The 5,511-nt window shown below is 42.0% G+C and overlaps 1 pseudogene; it reads left to right on the top strand.

Moving 5' to 3' along the window:
* The first annotated feature begins 1,049 nt into the window (after nucleotides 1-1,049).
* LOC112067779 (proteasome subunit beta type-11-like) lies at nucleotides 1,050-3,999 on the top strand (annotated as a pseudogene).
* The last annotated feature ends 1,512 nt before the right edge of the window (nucleotides 4,000-5,511 follow it).

The raw sequence follows: 5,511 nt of genomic DNA, 5'->3' as shown, positions 1-5,511 counted from the left end.
AGTGTTTTTCTTGATGACACTCTAATTATGCCATGTTTTAATAAATTGAAGAAGCTGAGGTTTCAACRGAAGTTTAAATGATGAGTAGAGGGATTGAGCCTTGAGATTGAAAAATAGATTAGCTGCGGTTGAAAGCAAGCGGGCTGTAAGGGACGCGGTGGGACATTTGGAGCAGAGGTATGAGRCCGAGGTAAAGTTGGTTTTATATTCACACAACACAGACATTCAACAGACATTCATCAGTTACAAGGCACAAMAGTCATTTATTTATAMGTCTCWAATTTAACAGCAAAGAGTYCCCTTCCAATCATTTTCTATTTTGGCTTTGTTGAAGTCCTTCTTTGTCATCCCCAGACAAGCTGAATRGTACCATCTCCTGAGGTAATAGATTCAACTRTTCAACACTTACAGCCAAATGTTTAATACCCCGGGTATTCCCAGAACACATTATGGAAAGTCTATAGATTCAGTGGTCAGTGGTCASTTTATTAGGTACAACACCCTTTGCATCTGGAACAGTGTGAATTCAAAACTGTTGATGAAACTGGGAAAGGAGATAAACATCATGACCCCTCCTACACACATTCTGAAATTGCATTTTGTCCCCCCCCCCAGTTTTATTATTGCATTGTGATACAAAAAGCRGCATTSGTGTGCTTTAGGACCATGCAGCCTCAGAGCAGTTGAGTTGAGTTAATAAGTTAATAAGTAACAAACCCCTTTGTTATGGCAAGCCTAAATAAGATCAGGAGTAAAAATGTGCTTAAGAAGCCACATAATAAGTTGCATGCACTCACTCTGTGTGCAATACTAGTGTTTAACATGATTTTTGAATGACTATCTCATCTCTGTACCCCAAACAATTATCTGTAAGATCCCTTAATCGATAGTGAATTTCATACACAGACTCAACGATGAAGATCAGGGAGGTTTCCCAGTGCCTTGCAAAGAAGGGCACCTATTGGTAGATGGTGTATTCATACACCCAGTCACTACAAAAATAGAGGCGTCCTTGCCAGAGAAGAAGGAAACCACTCAGGGATTTCACCATGAGGTAAATTGTGACTTTAAAACAGTTAGAGTTTAATTGATGTGATAGGAGAAAACTGAGGCTGGATCAACAACCTTGTAGTTACTCCACAATACTAACCTAATTGACAGAGTGAAAAGAAGGAAGCCTGTACAGAATACAAATATTCCAAAACATGCATCCTGTTTGCAATAAGACACTAAAGTAAAACTGCAAAGCAAAKTAATTAACATTATGTCCTGAATACAAAGCATTATGTTTGGGGCAAATCGAACACAACACATCACTGAGTACCACTCTTTAAGCATGGTGGTGGCTGCATCATGTTATGGGTATGCTTGTCATCGGCAGTTATTTAAATAATAAAAATAAACGGAATAGAGCTAAGCACAGGCAAAATTCTAGAGGAAAACCTGGTTCAAACATGGAAAAACCAGCGAGATATATACTGAACAAAAATATAACCACAACATGCAAAAATGTATACAATTTTACCGAGTGACAGTTTATATATCAAAATGAGTTTTTCCCCACAAAAGGGCTTCATTATAGACAGAAATACTCTTCAGACAGAAATACAACATTTGACATAAATAAGCTTTTTGTGCTTATTGTAACGGCTGTCGTAGTCATTCTCCTCAGATGAGGAGGAGCATGGATCGGACCAAGATGCAGAGTAGTTAGGGTTCATTATTACACAAGTGAAACCCAGGCTGCCTAAGTATGATTCTCAATCAGGGACAACGATTGACAGCTGTCTCTGATTGAGAATCATACCAGGCCGAACACCAAATCCCAACATAGAAAATCAACCATAGACCAACCCACCCAACTCACGCCCTGACCAACTAAAATAAATACAAGACAAAGGAAAACAGGTCAGGAACGTGACACTTATGGAACATTTCCTAGATTTTTTTTATTTCAGCTCATGAAACATGGGACCAACACTTTACATGTTGCSTTTATATTTTTGTTCAATATATATTATCCATGTCCTGGTTCACCCACGACTCCAATAAACATAGAAAATGACAGTTCTCCAGGTACTGTTGATTGGATAGTCTCGAGTGGAGCTCGTCCAGTTTGTTCCCTAGTGATTGTATGTTCGCCAATAGAACGGAGGGTAGAGGCGGTTTATTTGATTGTCAGGATACCGGCTTGTTTGCTTCTCTTGCACCGTCACGTCCTCTTTCGATTACAACATTTGAGCTTTTGGGASCCAAAATAATTATTTGAATTACCGTCAAATATAACTCAAAGGTATAACATTTAATGTGAAACACAACATGTAATGAAGACATGTTTATTCAAGTGCAAGTGTCACATCTCTAATGTGGCTCCATTGACAAGCTGCTTCAGCAGAATAGACCCTGTAAGTTAGTGTTTGTAGAGTCGCTTCTCTGCATCATATTACTCACCATCAAAACAGAAGCACTATCATATATCGCCATATCAAGCGAAATGCTTGTAAAAACAGAGTCTGTGTGTGTGTGTGTGTGTGTGTCAGTCCCCTATATAAAAATACTTCAAGTTCACTGTCATTGTATTTGGGGAGAGTCAATACTAAGCAAGAATGTCATATACAAGGCCGTAAAAATGGATTCCACTGGGAGAAAAATAGAACAATCCTATGGACAGTTTCTCTGGATTATGGGTTTCTCTGAGCTGTTAAATTTGACTGCCTCTCCCTGTTAAGAGATTGCACTGAGCATCAACATTTTACTCAAACTCAAGGGACAGGGAATCTGTTMTTTTCGGAACACTGAGTCTGTTTTGTGGTCAACGTTTATTGCATTGATGTCAACCACAATCCGTCAGCCAGAGACAATCACTTTACAAGACGTCTGTAGTTTTCAGAACACCCCGATGTCTCACAGGTGGAACACTCCTGCCTCACTCTCTAGGCCTATGGGAGATATCACTCCTCTCCTGGACATGGCTGATGGAAAGGAGCCTTGGTTGGGGAGGATTTAAATCTGAGAGAGATGGAGGGGTCCCTCTGCATTCTTTCACACCTACCCCTCAGAGCTCTGTTCCTTTCCGCTGTGACAACAGACACTCGTCCCTTTCCTCCCTGTCCACCCCTCCATCACCACCCACCCGCCGCCCATTCCCTTTGTCTCACGGAACCACTACCCTGGCCTTTGTGGTCCAAGGAGGTGTATAGCAGCAGCAGACACACGTGCCAGCTGCTCAGGGCTTGTCTCCTGTCCCTCTGCCCAGAAGATACTGCCCATCCACTCCCATTTACTGGTCACCACTTCAGGCAGTTGGGCAGACTGCATGCTATGGGAGAGAATCCTGGCTAGAGAGATCCGCCTTTACCAGCTACGCCACGGCCGCCGCTTGTCAATCACTAGCTCTGCCAAGCTCCTCTCTCATATGCTGGACCCATTTAAGGGGACGTGTGTGTGGCAGCCACTCTATCTGGCTCGGATGTAGAGGAGGTTAGGGTGTAGAAATTCAGGGGACAAAAAGTTGATAGGATAGGATCAGGCAGAGACAGCATCTCTCCAGCAAAAGTACCCCTTGAAGAGACAGGAATGTCTGCAAGTGATTCTTGTAGTCAGGATGACTTGACTGGCAGTGCCAGTGACAGAACAAGACATGCAGTAACTGACGGGAACCTGACAATATCCCTTGTCAGTGATCGTTGTAGCCCAAAGCTTTTCTATGTGTGCAGTGACGGCACCCGTCTGCAGGGAGAGCTTTTCTCAGTGGACTCAGGTTTGCCCTATGCCTATGCAGTACTGGATGGAGGGGTCCGGTGGAGCCTTAGTGAGGAGGAGGCAATCTCATTGGCCAGAGAAATTGTGTACATGGCCACACAAAGCGATGCATATTCAGGGAACTGTGTGGACCTCTTTCACATAAATGCCCAAGGATATAGCCACAGAGACAGGGTGGATTTGAGAGAGGAGTACCACAGAGAGAGGGAGAGGGTGCTGAAGATGGTGAAAGAATGAATGAGAGGAGAAGAGGGAGGGAGGAAAAAAGGACATTTGAATAGGGAAAGATGCATGGGGAAAGGGAGAGATTAGGGCTGGGGAGAGCGTTATCTGACAGACTGCGATACCTTTGGTTGTTGTTAGGAACATTTCCTCTCACAAGCTCTACAAGCCAGAATGTTGAATCAAAGGTCCTTTCAACTTACTCTACCAGTTGTCTGTGCGGTGGGTAGGAATTTGAGAAAAGATATCCACAGGAAAGTATTATTAAATTGACTTACCAAACACTGGTATTACCGTTGAGATTTCTAGCACCTGGCACATGCACAAAACAATGTAAACACCTGCATTACTTCAGTTAGTACGCATGCATTGCTTGCATGTACTTCCGTCTTAGATGCCTTAGATGATGAGCAAACAAATTGTGATAGCCACACACGGAGACCCGTGTTTTGAAGTCGGTTTAATTATATTTTTCTGTAGATATTTAGTCTCACATTTCTACTCACAAAAGGACAAAGTCGGCATAGAGTAAGTTCAAATGAAATTTTATTCAACATTCGTAACAGACAAGGGATGTCAATACAAATGAACCTGACTAGGTTGTCCAAGGGCCAGCATTGGAAAGTCAGGGCTAGGGAGAGGGTAGGAGTAGATTAGAGAAAATAATTTGTGACAAAAGAGGATCAAAAAGATGGATGAAGAAGACTGGCCACTTTATGGGAGAGAGAAAGTTTTAGGAATTTACATGTACCTTTCAACATTAATTTCCAATGGTATTGTACTAAATCTGATGGATGAGTCCAAAAACGCTCTGCGATTGATTGATTTTGATGATATACTAGAAATCACCAGATCGGGATTGCCCTGCCTAGTTAATTTAGCTAGTGTAAAGCCTCGGCAGCAATTTTTCAACTAACGTTTACATGGCGATAATTTTACTTCCTCTCAATTTGGAAGTTATCAGTGTATTCTAATCTCCCATCGTTAGTTGCAGGTAGAATGTAAGAATTTTTATAAATATTCCGTTATTAAATAAAAACTTTGTTTGCTCCATGAGATTATCCAACAATGTGTATGCCGCCATATTGTCCATTTCAGATATTTTCTCATTGCTCGAGACCGGTGAGTGTCATTCAAAGCGAAGCTTGATGTCTGAGTCGGGCTCATGATGTGCGTCACTTTGGAGTGGACACCCACCTGTTTTGAGCAATGAGAGAAGAAACAGACAATATGGCAGCGTACGCATTGTTGGATTACCTCATGGAGCAAAAATTGCTGCACAGGCTTTACACTATCTAAACTGTAATGGGTATGGAGCATTCACATATCATGTTACAATTCTGTAGCTACTAGCTACATGGTCCTGTCCAGGGCTGCACTTTGTTAATGAGAATTTGTATCCTTCAAAAAGTGGATAAAACTCTCACGCTAGTAAGGCCACCAATCTCAAGTCAAGTGCAGCTGGCACTCCCTAACTAACCTAAAATCCCATTTGTCATCATTCCACAGTTCCAACATGGCGTCATC

Source organism: Salvelinus sp. IW2-2015, linkage group LG19 (genome assembly GCF_002910315.2).
Source record: "Salvelinus sp. IW2-2015 linkage group LG19, ASM291031v2, whole genome shotgun sequence".
Lineage (NCBI taxonomy): Eukaryota > Metazoa > Chordata > Actinopteri > Salmoniformes > Salmonidae > Salvelinus > Salvelinus sp. IW2-2015.
Note: the sequence above shows the minus strand (reverse complement) of the source record. Positions and strands in the feature narration are given on the sequence as shown.